Source organism: Mauremys mutica, chromosome 1 (genome assembly GCF_020497125.1).
Source record: "Mauremys mutica isolate MM-2020 ecotype Southern chromosome 1, ASM2049712v1, whole genome shotgun sequence".
NCBI lineage: Eukaryota > Metazoa > Chordata > Testudines > Geoemydidae > Mauremys > Mauremys mutica.
Genome location: NC_059072.1, coordinates 298,326,595 through 298,346,172, shown reverse-complemented (window position 1 = coordinate 298,346,172; position 19,578 = coordinate 298,326,595). Strand labels below are relative to the sequence as shown.

General features: G+C 40.8%; 1 long non-coding RNA gene across 1 annotated transcript in view; it reads right to left on the bottom strand.

The window, feature by feature from the left end:
- Nucleotides 1-18,794, bottom strand: part of LOC123376962 — a 30,007-nt gene extending 11,213 nt beyond the window's left edge. The window contains exon 1 of the long non-coding RNA XR_006582009.1: nucleotides 18,673-18,794. This is a non-coding gene — a long non-coding RNA (uncharacterized LOC123376962). The remainder of the gene's footprint in view (nucleotides 1-18,672) is intronic.
- Nucleotides 18,795-19,578: the final 784 nt, after the last annotated feature.

The following is a 19,578-nucleotide window of genomic DNA, read 5'->3' as shown; positions in this document are numbered from 1 at the left end:
TGGTTACCTTTTTTATTGACCACCAGAAAGCTCTGAATAAGTGATACACAGTATGTAAGGTAGTCTTTTTTGTCACTACCTAAATTAGTTTTGGATAGTACAGCACATCTCCAGCTACAATCTCATATTGGCAAACATCGCAATACATTAAGTAATACCTGAATGAAATGCAATGTTCAAAATCAATACTGCATTTTCTGCAGCTTTCAAGCACATTATGAAATGTTCAATATAATATGCACATACAATTGTTGCCCCACTTTCAGCTTTCACATTTTATTTACTAAATGAAAACTCGATAATTGGTCAAGAGTGTAAAATGCATTTCAACAGAGCTGCAAATGGTTATTTATGCATAAAAGATATTTTAAAATGTCAGATTGGCTAAAATCTAATTCTGTCTTCCTCTTGACATTCCAGACCTTCTGATGCCATAGTGACTTGCTTGAGATGATACTAGCATTTCTTTCTAACAGAAACCTGTTTACTTTTGCAGTGGTTAATAATAGATCCTATTAAGGCTAAACTGTTTCCCTTTGTGTGGGAACAGATGCCATCTGCTTTTCAAAACTATGAGAGCTCCCTTTAGGTATTCCCACCCATATCATTACTCTTACTACCATGCATGACTAAAAAGTAGAACACTAACTGATTCATGAAAAGAATGGTTAACTTTGCAGATCATTCTCCTGCAGGTAGATCAGTTCCCAGTCATGAGAGAAAATGCAAAGAGGAGAAATATTCTGGTGAACAGTCAGAAACACTCATTCTCATTCAAAGAAATATCGAAAGAATCAAGGTATTGAATAAAATTGGACATTTTTTTCATGAAAAATCACATTTTTAACACACTTTCACTTATTTATTTAACTAAATTATAGAACTGGTTGACAACTTACAAAAAATTGGAATTGTCAATGACATGAACAATACAAATATTCTTTACTTGACATTTTCACTATTTTTCAACCTATTCTAATATTGAGAGGTTCAGAGAGATTCTTCTGTATCTAGTGTCACCACTTCTACACAACAAGAGGAAAAAAAAAAGGCCAGCCCTTCTCTATGTAGAGACAGACATGGCATAGTTACTGGTCCACTCCATACCCACTCTAGCTCTGATATAGCTAGCATGCTAAAAAGAGAGTAAAGCTGTAGCAGCACAGGCAGTGGAGGGGTAGCTGCCCTGAATATAACCTCAACTAGACATATACTCAGGAGATCTAAGTCCTCCCACCCCTAGCATTGCCATAGCTACACTCTATTTTTAGCACACTAGCTAGATCAGAGCTTACACAAGAATGTCTCTTAGACCCCCAGCTTAAAATGTAGACATATCCTATACATTGGGACTAATTCACCCCTATTCAGTATCAGTCATATGCAAATATTCTCTGAAGCATATCTGTCTGCTGTTTTCCTTTGTCAAGTGATTCTGCTCTCCCTGTCAATGTGTATGGTTTCCTTCATTTTCCATCAAGCCAGCTTTGTGGCTTACATAAATATCACACCCAAATTTAATTGTTCTATTGCAATCCTCACTTTCTGATAAAATAAGGATTCACCAACAAATCTGCATTATTCATTATATTGATTCCTTGATTCATGAACTAAAAGTCATAAGAACATAATAACAGCTATACTGGGTCAGACCAAAGGTCCATCTAGCCAAGTAGCCTGTCTTCCAGCAGTGCTAATGCTAAGTGCTTCAGAGGGAATGAACAGAACAGCTAATCACGGAGTGATCCATCCCAGGTCGCCCATTCCCAGCTTCTGGCAAACAGAGGCTAGGGACACCACCCCTGCCTATCCTGCCTAATAGCCATTGGTGGACCTATCCTCCATGAACTTATCTAATTCCTTTTTGAACCATGTTATAGCCTTAATTAAATCCTCTGGCAAAGAGTTCCACGGGTTGACTGTACATTGTTTGAAGAAATACTTCCTTTTGTTTGTTTTAAACCTGCTGCCCATTAATTTCATTTGGTGACCCCTAGTTCTTGTGTTATGAAAAGGAGTAAATAACACTTCCTTATTTATTTTCTCCACATCAGTCATGATTTTACACACAAGTCTATCATATCCCCTATTAGCCATCTCCTTTCAAGATGAAAAGTCCCAGTCTTTTTAATCTATCCTCATATGGAAGCTGTTCCATACCCCTAATCATTTTTGTTGCCCTTTTCTGTACCTTTTCCAGTTCCAATGTATCTTTTCTGAGATGAGGTGATCAGATCTGCACGCAGTATTCAAGATATGGGCTTACCATGGATTTATATAGAGGCAATATGATATTTTCTGTCTTAGTCTCTATCCCTTTCCTAATGATTCTCAACATTCTGTTTGCTTTTTTTGACTGCCACTGCACATTGAGTGGATGTTTTCAGAGAACTATCCACACAATCACTCCAAGATCTCCAAGTCAGACTGAAAGAGTTGAATGTAACCTATTTATATCATACTCTGAAGATGGGGGGAAAAAGCATTTAGAATCTGTTCATATATTCATTAGGCAGTTATAAAAGCTTCTTCTTAAATAACAGCTAGCACTTTCTCTGGTTGGATTCTGCATTTAAGGTTTTGGAATGAAAAGTTTTTGGCATCTTTGGTTTAGTGAATAGGGTCTAATGTTAAATCCATATTTTGTTTCAATTCACACAGAAACACACTCCTGTCATTAAATATTGGTTCAGTATTTGTATATCTATATCTCGATATCTTGATAGATAGATAGATTTTGATTCAATATTTCTCTAGGATTTTTTTAAAGATAATGAGATACAGCTAATAAAGGTAGGTTTTTTCATAAGGTTTCTGAAAGCCAAGTCAATTCAAGTAAACAATTATCAGGATATGATGTTACATGATCTTTTTATTTTTAATTCATTTCAAGTCACTTTTAATTATTAGATTTTGAATTAAGCACCTTCTCTCTTTTATACCACCATAGGATATTATTTTAGTGATTTAGTATTTATTTAAGGGGAAATCATCCACAGTAAAAGAGTTAAAATTGGGATGAGAAATTATATAAACCATGATTGATGGTCTGGAATTAACCATGGAAGTATCTGATTTCTAACCAAGAAGATTGGATAATGCAAAAATCACAAGAGTGAAGCTTAAGCAATTTATAGAGTCAATGAGAGAATTAAGATAAGTCTATTTCCAATATAGTCAATCCCAAGCATTCAGAAATCAGGAGTAAGGCCTCTAAAAATAAAAATAGTGTTAATTTAAAAAATAAATGTATAGTTGTTTTCATTTGCTTTCAGAGTTTTGAGCATTTAGGGATCATGTTTGAAAGTTTTTCTCTGAAACAATAAGGGTTAGAACCTTACTCTCTCTTTCTCTCCAGGAGCTGGTCTTCAAGAAAACCAGCAAATATGAGACTTGTGATAAAATCACTAGAAGTGTCAACATTCTATTTCTGAAACATGCATTTTAATGATAAAAGAGAACTAAAATGTCATAGAAAATTTTTAATGTTTCCAAGTTCAGCCTTTTGTGAGTGTATCTTGTAATGCAATTCCTGTGATTAATATTGCAATGTTAATGTACGTAGCACAAATTTAAGGCCAAATTCTGCCAGTCATACTCACACTGAGATCCTTTACTCAGTGAATTTCCCCCAACGATTTCTATAGGACTTCTTATGAAGTCAAGTGCATCTCAATGTAGGTGTGGTAAAACTGGGCTCTAAAACCTGCATCGGAATGCTTTGTAAAGCAAATCTCTCAATGGGAGCAAATCAATGGAAGTTTGGCCTGGAATATTAATCCCTTGAGTACTAGTTATGCAGAGATAGTCAGGGTAATGCTCATTTCTGAACATATGGCTGAAAGTGTCACAAATTGAAAGGGAAACAGAAGAAGAGAGAGAAATAGTAGCGATTAAGAAATTTGACTCTGAATGCATGAGGTCTGAGTCTATTCACACTATTCTAGTGAGCCAGTAGAAATCAGGGCATAGGGTGATTGCAACAGTGTATGGTAATTCTCATTCTGGTGTGGAGCCTGGAGCTGCCCTGCTCACCCCAGGAAGTGGACAAACCAGGCACAGAGAGAGTGTGACCACCATGCCTTGAGAATGCATTGATTGAGCCCATTGACTGGGCACCCTTCGCCAGTAGGGTTTCTATGGTGTCTCAACCATAAAGGAAACCTGCCCTCCACTGGTGGAAACCTAAGGGAAGGCAGAAGTGGCAACACTGCCTGCCTTCCCATGGGTGAATGCCCATCCCCTCGTGTAAAGTGGCACTTCTCTGTGCTGAATGGAGTGGACTGAGCCCTCTTTCTATAGTAAGAAGTGTAGTTACTCGTTGTCTGCATGTGTGTTCTTCCCGTGTGCTGTGCTGGCTCTGCGCAGATAGCTGGCCCAGCAGACCTCGATCTAACTGCCCAGTAAGACCACAACACTCCATTTGTAGCAAAAGGACCTGGCCCCATTTATTGTCGACGAAGCACTGTATTAGTGCTACAGGTAAACTTAATGCCGGTGACAATTGACTCAGCTCAGTGAATAGCAGGACTTTCCATTCCCCCCCTTACTGGACAAAAATACACACCCTCTGACCTCTCTTTATACACTGATATAAAGAAGTTATGTATTGCTCCTCTGACGTGGTTAGTTACAACCCTTTCCCTTGTACCTGTAGGTTAGACCAAAGCACCTCTATCCACCACCTTGGCATCCTGACCTTATCTTTAAGAGGGGTCAATGTGTCCTTGTATCATCTTCCGAGAGTGCATTTACACCATAACCCGATATCAGGGTGTTCTGGCACTACCCTTCCAGAATGTGTTTATGTGAATACTTAGTGCCTAGGAGTGCTTGTGTTTTTGTAGTGCCAGCCCTGTTCTTGCCAAGTTCTGTTAACTTGCAAGTAGGTATGTTTTGTGACGAGACCTGACTTTTGCTCATAATCAGGCTCTCTCCTTCTACTACAGGGAGCACTTGTAAGACAAAGGTGTCAATAGGAAAGCAGTATGGAGTAATCTATTTCACTGAAGGGAGTAAGGTAACTTTCAGGGTTATGCATACACATTTTTAATAATGTGATTCCGAAGCATTTTCAGACAGTCTCCTCGCTTCTCTTTGCCAACTATATTTTTTTTAAATCCCTGTCACTGTTTCAGGCATCGGTACCATATAGCTCGTAGACTTACCAATGTGAAGGTTATGTTGTCTGGTGCACCTTGGAGTAGGAGAAACACCACAGAGTATGCAATATCAAGATATGATCTACATGTGTTGTGACTGTAGATACCAGTTGGCTTAGGTGCTGGCATAGGGATTTTCATTTTTTAGCAATGGTGGAGTCCCTTAGAAGAGAAGCTTTGAATAAGAAAGGCAGTTAAGTGGGGCTGAGGGAAAGGGAGAAGGATCATAACTTCACAATATGTTATGCTGTCATAAAAATTATATTAGTAATGTACTTGACATATTGATGTTTTACAGCCAAATACCATTTTTAACTAGAAATGGCTAAACAGATGCCCCGTGAAATCTATCTATTCCTTTTGAAGCATCTTGTGTTTCTTTTTTTTCTTGGAAGAAAACCTTGTCATTCATGCTAGCAGTTCTAAAGTGCTTTATCTCCACACCTCCATAGGTAAAGCTTTTCAAATGTAATTTGTTTTCTCTCACATATTAAGAAGCAGAAAAGGCTCCCAAAGGAAGCAGAAATGGAAAATAATTTGACAATTGTCCACAGTCCTTATTAACGGTGGCATAGAATTCTCCAATAATGGGGCCAAAATTCATTTTACTGCTGCAGTGATTTACACCATTATTCTAGATTACTGTAGTTGCTTATTTTTAAATAAAAGAGAATTCTTTGTGTCTGGCTGCAAAAGGCCAATTTATCTTCCTGCTTAAACTTAATTTAAATCCATGCAATCTAGTTAAAGATAAGTGAAAGGATATGGCCTTAAAAAAATCCACTTCCCCCTCTCAATCATTTATCAGATTAAGAAAATTCAACCTCCATTCCTAAACAAGAGCTACATTCCTAAATATCCTATGTCTCCTTGGAGTAACTCAAGTCCAGACACCATTTTTTTTTTTAGTTCTCCATGGCTATAGGGTCATATATGCTACTGATGTGGACACAGAATATAGGACATGATACCTCACTTTTTGCCCGGCTCCAGTACTTACACAGTAGTCTGAAAAAATGGGGTGGAGGGTCAGCCATCCCATCATTCACAGGGAGGGAGTGGGAAGGAGGGAGCAGAGCTGTCCAGAGCTGCTGAGCCCTTTCTGCTGTCTTCTACCTCCTCCTTCCCTCTCCTGAGAGAAAGATGTCAGCTTCTGAAGGAAGGGGGAGAGAGTTCTGCCTGCTTCCCACAGCAGCTCTAATTTCCCACTTGCCCAGTAAGTGGGCAAGTGGGGAAAGCAGCCAAATCAGGTCTCCAGGTGGTAGTGAAAATTTGCACCCGACTGACCCAGCCCAAGTTGTAGAAATTTTACTGCCCAGGTCTGCAACCAGTTTTGACCCGGCTCCTGTCTCTGCTGAACTCACGTGAATGAAAATGGTATCAAAATCTCATTCATCTGCTCTGGAGAAAACAGAGTGGAGAGTCAATGTGATGGGCACAAGTTCATGAAACTAAGACCTGATTTACACACAAACTTGGATGGGTTTAGTTAAATCAGTTTAGTTAAACTGGTCCAAAACCTTGTGTAAACTCTCTTATTTTGGGATGAGTGTGGCTTATTTTGGTTTATCTTAAACCAGTTCCTAAGCGTATTACACTAAACTGAAATCCACCTTTTCTACATGCTGAGTTGCACTGATTTAACTTGTGGCGTGATTTTAAACCAATTTATTTAAACCATGGCAGAAAGCTGTGTGGCTACTCTTATGTCAGTTTAAACTGATATACTTCATTTTAACTAAATAGGTTCAAAATCACAACTCGAGTTAAACCAGTGCAACTCTGCATGTAGACAAGACCTAAAAAAATCTAGTGAGTTGACATGACCAGCAGCCTTGACATTGTCTCTTTAAGACTGGCTTAATGAGAATACGAAAAATTCTCAGTCACTGTTACAGAAATTTCAGAATGATAAAAATATATTAAATATTTTGAAATCTGGTTATGTCCATTTGCACAATTCAGGTGGCATAAAGGGGCTGTATGTAATCAATCTGAAAATCATCAGCAGACAATTCCCCTGGCATACAGGAAATCCCTGCTGGCACATCTATGCCACCATCCAGCTGTGGGCCTCAGTCCTCCTTCCCAACCCCCCGCATTTCTCAGCTTTAGGGGTGAATCGGGGCAGGGATATGCTCATGGTGGAGCTCTGTTCTGCTATGCCAATCTTCTGCTGGTATAATTTAGAGCTGCAGCTCTCAGTGGTCTCTGGGCTTTGCCTGTCCCTCAGAAAGAGTGAACTAGAATCTGACATTCCCCCTGACTCTCCCCTCATTCCCCCCCACCTCCATACCACTCTCCTGCATAAGCAGAGGTCTGGACCCATTGTGACTTCCATCTCTAAATCACAGGACGCTGACTTTTTCAACTGACTTCATGACCAGAAATTGTCTCTTTTGTGTGTGAAATCATTCTAAATCAAAGGTTAAATATCCATATGGATGTGGGCTGCAATCCAGCTTCTCGAGACAGCAGCTTCTCTTTTCAGAGACATATGCACTATATGTCAGTGATTTTTTTTCATACATCTTTAAGCTGATATTGCTGCTGTGAGAGGGAGAGCAAGATGTGCATGTGAGATTCTGATATTTATTTTTACCTACAATAGAACTAATTAAAGCTGTAGGTTTTTTAAGTAATCATAGGTGATACATGTGTGAGTAATACTAGTGAAGGCTACGATAAAATGACAGACTATTTTTATTATGTAGCTATGGTTTACCCTAACAAACACTGATTATTGCCATGTAGAAGGAGCCAGATACATGGTTTCTCTAAAATTCTAATTAAACTATTAATTAATGGATGCTGATGACTTTAATGTAGTTAATACAATTAAATGGCATGGAGAGAGCAACATAATATAAATAAGGGAGAGAACCACAGTTTTGAATTTCAGCTCATTCTCCTCATCCCACCTCTTTCCCTCCATAACCACGTCATTAACAAGACATGAGCCAATACTCCCCCTTACCATTTTGTGTGTGGTTTGTGTGTGGTTTCCCTTTCCCCAACTTAATTTTGTCTGTTTAGGTTGATGGCTTTTGGGGTCAGGGACTATATCTTCTTTTTTCTCTGTACAATACCTAGTAAACTTTGGGCACCATAACAAAATAGGTGGTCTGTACCATTAAGATGGAGTTCTGGGCGAGGATGGGCTTAAGTACAGGGGAATCCAAAGGGCCACCATTGCACCCAAGGGCAAGGCAGCTGGACAGGTTCCAATTCTCAGATTGTGGTGGTAGATAAAGGGTCCGTGCTCTGTGAGCATGCCCAGGGACCCCAAGATTGGGACAGCAGCTGGACTCCATTCAGCCTCTGGGGGGCTTAAAACACCCAGGATCCAGGAGCCCAGAGGCTTGGATTCCCCTCAGAAGTGTGTGTGTGGGTGGGGAACTAGAATGGTGACAACCAGCTTTACACCATTGTGACACTACTGACTTCAGTGGAATTACACCAGGATAAAACTGGGCTAGTAGATTGGTGAATCAGGCCCTATGACTGATGCCTGCAGGGGTGTGCAGAACTAGCAAACAACCTCTTAGTCAGAAGTCCCTCATTTTCTTAAATTCCTCCTGCAACGTATGCTTATATGAAGGCTGATCCACAATAGAAGAAGTCAATAGCACAATTAAGAAATAACATGTTTTCTTTCTTTTTTTTTTAAACTCTCCTTGCTCTTAGTTCTGCTTAGCATTCTTTCAAACTATGACAGGTGCTGAATGCTAAGGAGGCGATAGCTAGTTCGACAAAATGCATTTGAGGGTCATTAGCCTGGTACCAAACACCTGACTCCATTTTTCAGGTGCCAGATGAATCAGGTATTTGGTATGAATTTGGTAATCCCAAATATCAGGTATTTCAACCCTGGCCCATCTGTTCCTATTTAATGCAATTTATATGCATAAAGTGTGTTGTACAACTTTCCAGTGGAATGTACACAGAAATTGAGTATAAATGGAGTATAAGTTATTCATGAATAGAAATTGTAAAATTGTTGACAAAAATGGATCCATTCCCTTTACAATTGTTGTCATCCACATGGATACATTTCATCCTAAAAACAATGATTTGGCATTTTCTTGTCTTCTTAACATATTTTCATAAGAATGAGATATCAGAATTGTGTGTTATTAATAGAGACTTGGAACATAAGGAAGTTCAGATTAAATTAAAACTTTTTTTCTAAAATTGTCAATTACCATACTAAGGATGCAGGAAAAAAATAGCTTTGCTCTCCCAATGCTCATTACTTTTTTTTCAGATGGAAAAGCTTAATTTTTCTGTCTCTCTCATCTTTCCTGTGTGAGGGATGCTTTTTATATGTCTGGGAAATGAATCCTCAAATGTAGCTGTGTACTGAATGTGTTCAAATGCTTCATTAAAAACTGGATGTTTTATTGCACATAACTACATAACTGATTACTTTTTACTAGTTATTTATTTTTAATTATTAATTATTAATTATTATTATTATTATTATTAGATGTGGGCTTGAGCTATAAAGTTTGGCTCCACACGTACATCCAGATTCAAATCTGATACTGGAGCCAAACTTCCCCCATGCTTGGATATATTTAGATTCAGTGTCTTGTTCAGATCCAATTTCTATTTATTATTTCTATTATTTCTGTCTCACTCCATCTGTCTGTCTGTCTTGGGGTTTGCTATAGCACTTATCACTTCAGTATATAAGATTCAGATACACAAAGAATCAGTGGCAGATTAACAAATTTGGCGCCCCTAGGCCCTCAAAAAATTGCCCCCCTCCCCTGCAGCTCACCTCTGCTCCCCCGCGGCAAGCCTGGGAGGGAGGGGGGAGAAGGGGAGTTGTGGTGCGCTCCGGAGATGGCAGCGGTGGAGTGGAGGTGAGCTGGGGTGGGGAGCAGTTCCCAGCCCCCCTGGATTACTCCCTGCGCCCGCGGGCCCCAGCTCACCTCTGCTCTGCCTCCTCCAAGCACACCGCTATTCGCTTCTCCCTCCTTCCCAGCGCTTTCACGTGACAAGCCTGGGAGGGAGGGGGGAGAAGGGAAGCACAGCGCGCCTGGGGAGGAGGCGGGCCGGGGATTTGGGGAGGGGGCGGAGTTGGGGAGGGGTCACGAGCAAATTTGCCGCCTCTGCAAATTTGCCGCCCTGGGCCTAGGCCTTGTTGGCCTAGGCGATAATACACCGCTGCAAAGAGGATTAGGTGCCCTAACTGCTGGACTAGGGATATTCTGAGGTGGATCGACATTCCACTTTGTATTAAACATGCATTGGGCCACAGAGAGAGAATGACTTTATGGAGCGTAGTTAGAGAACTCACCACAAAGGTGGGAAACCCCTGCTCAAATCCTCTGTCTTCATCAGGTAGAGGGGGGAATTGAACCGAGGCCTCCCACATCCTAGCTGAGTTCTCTAACCAGTGAGTTAATGGTGATAACTAGGGCCTGACCAGATTCATGGCCATGAAAAACACATCATGGACTGTGAAATCTGGTCTTTTCTGTGCTTTTAACCTATACTATACAGATTTCAGGAGGGAGACCAGCTTTTCTCATACTGGGACACCAGACCCAAAGGGAGGTTGTGGGGGGGACACAAGGTTATTTTAGGGGGATCACAGTATTGCCTCCCTTACTTCTGCACTGCCTTCAGAGCTGGGCAGCCAGAGGGTGGCGACTGTTGGCGGGGCGTCCAGCTCTAAAGCCAGTGCCTCTGCCAGCAGCAGTGCAGAAATAGAGGTGGAAATACCATATCATGCCATTCTTACTTCTGTGCAGCTGCTGGCCATGGCTCTGCCTTCAGAGCTGGGCTCCCAGCCAGCAGCCACCACAGTCTGGTCACCCAGCTCCGAAGGCAGCACCACCGCCAGCAGCAGTGCAGAAGTAAGTGTAGCAGTACTGCAACCCCCGCCTCCCTTACAATAACCTTGCAACCCCCCACAACTCCTTTTTAGGTCAGGACCACTACAATTACAACACGGTGAAATTTCAGATTTCAATAGCTGAAATCATGAAATTTATGATTTTTAACATTCTATGACCATGAAATTAACCAAAATGGACCGTGAATTTGGTAGGGCTCTAGATATAAGGAAGGTTGCAGCCATTGTTCCATCTCCATAAGCTGCTTTGTGTGGAGTTAGGCATGTATTTCTGCCATTCCTGAAAGAAACAGTTTAGGCAACAAAGGTGCCTGACTCCAGGAGAAGGGTGGCAGCTGCGGATCCAAGCAAAGATAGGCACAGAATTCCCTGAGAGAGGCGGGGCTTAGGATACACCTTCTCTTTGGCATCCATTGTCGGCTAGCTTAGGCAGCTCCCCACCTAGTGTGCTGGCTTTTGTTGATCTCATTCTCAGGTGCCCGTCTTTCCCTATGCATTGAAGAGATGGTGAGCCAGAGCACCCAACTCACAGTTGGTGGATTCCACTGGGTGGCTAGGGGCAAAAAAGTTAGATGTTGCAATGCTTACATCCCTTTGTGGATCCAAGTCGAAGGCTCCACACATGAGCAATCATATTGACTTCAATGATAGTACTCAAGTGTTTAAAGGTAAGCAGATGCTCAAGTGCTTTGCTGGAGCAGGGCCTACCTGTTCACTCTCTCTTCTCCCGCTGCCATCCTCTTTGTGTCTCCAAGAGTTCTTACAGTATACAGCTGAGTAATAGAAGCCCAATCATCCACCATGGTATGTGGCTGTAAAGGGCAAGTTACTGTACGGGCGCTGAACTCTACCAAATGATGAGCAAAGTGCACTAAAATCTGGTGTTAGTATGGTTCTCCTCAAATATGGAGCAGGTTAGGCAACACTGTGGCCCTGCATGTCAACTTCTGAGCATGGTTTAAAAAAAAGTGTGGACATTAAATCTAACATGGAAAAAGATAAAATGCAGGGCACAGCTTGTTTCATAGAAAGGATATAGAGCTGCATGCACAGTACTAGTTGTATTACTGGGGCAGGTGGGTCATAACTAAAGGCCATAACTAAAGGCCCACTTCCTTTAACTAATGGGGAGAAACCACTAAGTCCAGGCTACAATTGATTTCTGGGGACAACAAAAGAAAAAAAATGATGTAGAAGTGAGGTCAAAGGTTGAAAATCAGGGACCCAGATTGGACACCAAGCAGAGAACCCGTGACTGCACTCACTGCTCATCAAAGGCACCTAGGAAGTCACTGAGCAATGTAACGGGTGGGTTGCTAACATCAGCTTCTAATGCTGCATCCTAATGCTACAAGAGAGAGGTGATATGGAGACCAGCAGACATTGGTGCACAAAAAAAGGTGGCTACAACAACCAGATACCTCAGATATCTTTTTCATACATGATTACTGTTCCCCAAACCTCCCAGGAATAACTCTGGGTTTATGTGCATATGTGGAGTTAGAGGTCTCACCGTGACCTTTGCACTCACCAAAAAAACAAAAAACAAAACAACCCATCCCCCCACTCATAGCCTGTAATAAGTCCTGTGAACCAGGATAGGCTGATGCTCATAGAAAGGAGAGAAGTGCAACAGGTGAATCTATTCATTTCTCTCTTTGTTGATTCAATTTTTTTCCCCTCCGAACTACAATCATAGCAAGGGACAACACAGCTGGGCTAAAAAAAACCCCAAAGTTAATTAAATGACAATGTGTATATTTTGTTCCTGTGAATATTAGTAGTATAGTCTTGCATTCAATTCTTGCTAACTTGAAATGGTAAGTAAGGGTAAAGGCCTTGGTGAGAGAGGGGTGTCCTGACAATGGAAAATGTTTGGTAATACCTGCCATTTGGCACGATCTGATCCATTCCCAAGTCAAAACAAAATCCCCTTCAGAAGCAACTGTGTGATACCCAAGGGGATCTACAAGGCTCTATCACCACCTGAACAGGCTGATATAAAGAATATCCTCCCAAGCCAAGCCTTGAGAGAGATTATTCATCTGAAGATCCTTCACAAAGTAGAAAATATGGTGATTGTGGGGCAAGGGGATGTTTTATAAGGGAAGCTAAGGAAGGTACATATTCACACATAATTCAGATGGGGTTCAAATAAGCATCCATTCTTTGGGATAATGCAAAAGTAAACCTTCAACCTTTTGAGGTTTTCTCATCATTAGTTGCCATCAGTGGCATTGTTCAACTCTTGTAGTGAGAATGGTTGTCTCTTAATAAGAAACACTGTGACAACACTTGAAATGGTGTTGAGTAATTTGATATGAGCCTAAATAGTTAATTCAGAAGACAAGGGGGTAGAGGGGAAGAATCTGTCATGTTTTTAAAAAAAATTACAAATAACTGGAATCTTAGTTGCCAAGCCAAGAACAAACAAATTATTGTTATTATTATTATTAACAATAATAATAATAAATAGACATAATGAAGGATGTTTTTCATTAGATCAAGTATGGAATAGTACTATCAGTGAAACAGCAAACACAGGTCAGTCAAGATGTTATCCCTAATGAAAAAGGTTATATATATATGACTAACCTTTCTAGGCTCAATTGATTCTACTTATCTCCAAAATTTCATACTTTATCTTCTCATTAGAGCAGCACCTGCTAGTATTGTTGCAGTTTAAAGTCAGTTCTTAAACCCGAAGAGGAAGGATATAATAAGTTTCCAAATGATTTATTTTAACTGGCTGGTGGGTGATGTTTGATCAGTAAAACCTCAATGGTGGTTTTAAACACTTCTAACTCAAAAGCCCCTTGATTTGTAAAATTAAAGGTGAAGAATCCAAATCAGCAGAAATAGTAAGGAGGAAGTATCCATACATAGAATTGCTCCTGTGGGATGCTTCTAAGAGTGAAGTATCAGAGGGGTAGCCGTGTTAGTCTGGTTCTGTAGAAGCAGCAAAGAATCCTATGGCACCTTATAGACTAACAGACGTTTTGCAGCATGAGCTTTCGTGGGTGAATACCCACTTCTTCGGATGCAAGCACGAAAGCTCATGCTGCAAAATGTCTGTTAGTCTATAAGGTGCCACAGGATTCTTTGCTGCTTCTAAGAGTGAAGAGCAGCATAAGTTTGCTTCACCAGTTATCTCTGTCCGTAATTGGGATGTTGAAATAGCAGGCCAGGGTATTCACGAAAGGGAAGCTCTCAATACTATCCATCCTGTTAATGGTACTTCATAGCCAAAACCGTGAGCAATGTATCTATTCAGGCTAAACACTGGGCTCGATATCGATCCTTTATGATCTGTACTAGGGAGTATATAATAGTAAGGTTGTTTACTACACAGGGACCTTTGCAGTAATGATAAACCCAAAGGAAAGTGTGATAGACAGAAAGGAAGCTTGGATTCACAGGGACTCTCAGGGGCAGATTCTCCAAAGAGCTCAGCACCCAACAGCTCCCAGTTAGGTACTTAAATAAATAGCTGGATTTTCATAGAAATCATTTTCCTATTTAGGTGCTTAAATGGGAAATCTGGATATTTTTCATTTTGCTGAGTGTTTTTATTCTATTGGATGTAAATTTCTCTAATTTTGACTTTTTCTTAATATCAAATTAACAGAAAAGTATGTAGGAAGGTTTACAATTAATGAGGATAGTAGAGTTTCATTCACTTTTTATGACTTATCCCCCTATTAGGAATAAAAATAATTTAAAAGGATTTGCACAGTAACTGTCAGAAAACAGTCTATGGCTCAGTAAATTATCCTGTATAAATGTTTTAATTAAAAAGAAAAGAAAAAACAACAGGCCCATGAAAGTCAACAAAAGCTGGCTTAATTTATGAGAGTAAGACACACTGCTGTGCTGTAAATCATCTGATAGTCTTCAGGGGGAAAAATCAGATTAAAAAAGAAATGGATTGGCCATCAATATCAGAGAAGACAAATGGTTTATGAACTACATAATTAGAGAGTGTTCTTAATACTAAGCAAAACTGAGACTTTAAAAAACCTGTCTTGTTTTTCCTTAGGATGCCTAACACCTGCACAAGGGAAAGAAAAAACATTCATCTCAGAACAGCAGATTTATACACTATGCCCTCATATATAAAGATCTAGGATTCTCTTTAATTCAGTGCATAGCCAAGTTGCATTTTACATGCGGATGATTACAAGTCATCTTGGTGTACTTATTTTATACAGCCCCTATATTTTAACTACTTGACCCTGCTCTGCCATTGGAATCTACTAGCACAGAGCCCGGAACCCATTCAGAATCCCATTTGCTTGAACTCCACAAAAGTTCATGCTAGTAGAATCTAATTCAGTATTAGGGCCTTAGAGATGGACCAAAATCACAGACGGACTTCTCCAAAGCACACAGTTTTTGGATTCAGTGTTCCTATTTGGCCCTTTATAGAGGAGGATCTGAGCTGTGCTGTATTGGATCAGGATTGAAATCTGAACATCCCCAACGTTTATAAAGGGAGGTAGAACTACTGTTCTAGTTCTGATCCAATTCTATTGTTATTATTTATTGGCTTATTAAGAACCAGCAATGTACTCAGCACTATACAAAATACATAGTCCCTGCCCTGAATTTCTGGCAGTCTAGATACTGGCAGGTATACGCTAGGAAGAACAGACTAGGAAACCTAACCTTGAGGAGGATTTTAAAAAGGATTAGAATTTTATATGAATCCTAAGAAAATCTACATTTAACAGGATAACCATTTCAAATGGATAGAAATTTATGCTTCAGGCCACATGACAAACTTTAGCTGCCTGAGTACAGGAACAAATTGCACATGGGCAGATTATTCCATTATGGGTTTTTTGTACCTTGCTCTGAAATATCTGATACTGACCACTCTCAGATGAACTACAGTATGGCATCTCCTATGATTCTTATGTAGATAAAGTACATCTTGTGGGCTTTTATTTTGGAACCTGCATCCACAGAAAAATAATAGCTATAGGGCTCTAACCAGCAAAGTACATAAGCATCTACAAACGTACAGATGTTTAAGAACTTTGCTGGGTCAAGGCTTGTAATAGGCAGCGTTTTTAAGTTTCAGAACCAGAATACATGGCATTTTTGACTTTCATACACTGCACATGCTAATATTTGAAAGGTATAAATAGGGAAATTTGGGGATGAAAATAGTGACACAGCTTTTAAATCCTTGGAAATACACTGTTTGGGGGAAACTTTTGGTAGGGACAGAGTGGGGGAAAAGAAATGGAATAATATGGATTTGTCCTTGCTAAATATTGACAATCGGCATATATGCATTAATGACCTGAAATGATTCTGAGCACAGGGTTTACAAATCCTGCAGGCTATAAAGAAGTCCTCATTAAAGCTATTATCTTTGTAGTGATTTTGCAGAGCACCCAGAAGTTAATTTTTGCCTTAGCAAATAACTTTTAAATTATCCACCTAAGATATACTCCTAAGCACAGTTCACCTTGAGGCTTAGTTAATGCAATAAATTTGAAGTTCCTGGACCAAGCTGCTTTTGAGATAAGCAATGGAAGGAAAAAAAGTTTTTTTCAAAATGTAAAGTACCAGCCATTTTTGAAAGTTCACATATCAAACAGCTGGTCCAATCCACTCAGACTTTGCAATAAAATTTTCTCCGGAAAGAGAGAATTTTTAACAGAAATTCATATCTGTAATAGTGAGGATAATTTTAACTTTGAGAATTACAAAGGTATGTGGTTTATTTTTCAGCATTTAGAGTCTTTAAATCAATATTGGATGTCTTTCTAAAAGATATGTACTAGCTGAACAACAAAATACTGGGCTATATGCAGGAATCACTGGGTGAAATTCTATGGCTTGTGTTATGTGAGTTTATGATCTTAAAGGACCCATCTGGCCTTTAAAATTATGAATCTATGAGACTATATAGACTGACAGGATCAATACCATCCCTACAAAAAGAGGCTTAAAATCTTACATAAGGAGTTGCTACATAATACTTCTACTTCTACATAATATGGTCGGTGTTTTTTATAGTTATATAGCTCAGGTAATAACTGATCTTGTATTCCCCATGTTGCTCTGAGGAAAAGGGTACTGTTTGGATTATAACTACCATACTGAATTATTCTTCGAAGCCTGTTTCTCCCAGTCTAATTCAGGTACTACATGTGGTAATGAAAGGCTGTAAAATGTTCCTTGCAGTAAGTAATAAGTTAAGTGTGTCAGCATTATGGCATGTCTTTACTAGCTTTACTATGATACAGAGTACCACAGAGATAAGTATTACCTGATCTGCCTAATGGGGAAACATATTCTCATTTACTTCACACTCATCAAACCCATCTATTCTGTTAGACAGGCAGTCTTTACAGAAATCTATCTTGGCTATCTATCCTTAGATAGGGATCAGCTTTACTTTGATATGCAGTCAGAAACTGTAAGAGGCAAAATTTTTAGTTAAAAAAAATCTATGTGCCCATTTACGTGCATTGCCAATCTGATAGTTTATTGGTAGTGATATGGTCTCTTGTCTCCTGATTGCTTGTTCTTTGGGATGACATGGACTAAAAGACCTAAGGAGACAGTATACTCAACCCCTGCAGTCAGAGGATGTCTCATGTCATTCAAGAATGATTCCTCTGGCCAGATTATCAGTACTGACATGCTCTAAAGGAAATCTGTGCAGTTGTTGACTTAAAGCATGGTTGGCTGTGAGCTGGCACTTTCCTGTGGGGAGAAAAGCGTTTGAACTGAACTTCATATACATTGTATCTTTCTAAAGGCTAGACTGTGACTGAATTACACACCTGTGCAGAGGAGTAAGGGGGTGCAAGAACCACCCTTTGGGCCCCTATGTGCCTGAAGTAGTCCTTGCAGTTGGCTGCCCAGGATTAGGTGAGCGCTGCATACCTATTCACCAAGCCCCCAGAATGGGGAGTTGGCAGAAGGAGCAGGGGATGGGCAGAGTTTGGCTTCACTCACTAGCAAGCACAAATGAGTTGACATGGTGAATGTCCTACATTGCTGCTGACACTGGCTAACAACAAATTACTAGCTCCTATCCCGGGTAAAAGAATTGTGCCTCCGAGGGATGCATCTGAGTCACAGTGTCTTCCAGAGGTGACTGCTGGAGTGGTTCAGCTTACACTGTTCTCCTTGCTCAGAGCTGTGCCTGAAGTTAAAATTGAGCACTAAGTCAGCTAATATGCATCATCTCTCCCTGTAAGTGAGCATGTCAGATTAAGGTGTTACGATACGTTTATAATATGTAATGGATCTACAGTTGAGCCACAATGTGCACTAACACCTGTCCATGAGTTAGGCCATTGCATTTTCAGATTCTTTTGTTTCTCACCTTTTCTTTCAAGTTACATGTTATCATCAGGGACAACATCAGCAAGATTCCTCTCATGATCAGTAGATATTCTCTCTTCTGTCAGGAATACTAAGCACACACACACACAATCAAGGTGCACTATTCTAGAGTATTGGTCCAAAACTGCCAGCCACAACACAGTAAGTGGTAAGACATAGGCCAGGGGTGGCAAACTGCGACTTGCAAGCCACATGCAGCTCTTTTTCAGTTAAAGTGCTGCACGCGGAGTCATCGGCCCCCCCACAACCCCCTCATTCTCCACCTACCAGACTGGGGGTGCAGAGTTCGGGATTTCTGCCTTGTGGTGGGGTGGTGGGGTAGAAGCTTCTGCCAGAGAATACTGGTGCCTGCTGAAAGTGGGGGGGCACAATTTAAAGGTTGCCACCCATCCACCCAACAGCCTGAGTCACACCCCCTCTTACCTCAGCAGCCTCGAGGTGTTAGCTCTGCCTGGAGAGGGAGTGGCAAACAGCTGGGAGCTGCAGGGAGGGGCCACTTCTTTAGCTTCCTGGAGAGAGGCAGCAGCAAAATCAGCGGCCCATCCCAGCTGTTTGCCATTGCCTCCAGCCAAGGTGCAGCTCCCAGCTCGCTAGCTCCAACAGCTGCCATGCAGGGAGGGAATCTGGTGACACCCTGTGAGCAAGTGGGGCCAGCAAACATCTAGGGGGGCACATGACTCCGCATGCCTCTCTCACGTGTCATCTCTGGCTTCTGCCCAGTGGAGAGGGGGGTCTCAGGGCTGGGGCTTCAACAGGAGCAGGGCTGAAGCCCCAACCCCCGGCCGGCACCTCCCATGGGGTTGAAGCCCCGAGACCTCTCTCCCTACAGGGTTGAAGCCCTGAGTCCCAACAGGCACCTCCCATGGGGCTGAAGCTGCAAGCCCTGTCAGGTGTGCCCCAGCTCTTGAACTTCTGAAGATTGTCATATGCAGTTCGGAGGGTCAGTAAGTTTGGCCACCCCTGATATAGGCACTACCAAACACTCCAACATAAAACACTGCTATAAAATGTGGAAGGAAAATTTCCTCTTCAAGGATGGATTATGTTCTCTAATTTTTTTAATCTTTTATTTTTAGAAACAGTTTTTAGTGGACTTTTTCTGAATCAAATGGTGATTTTTGCTTTGTTTTTCAATCTTGCATCAGGTTCTCAGTACCTGCACACTTCCTCCCC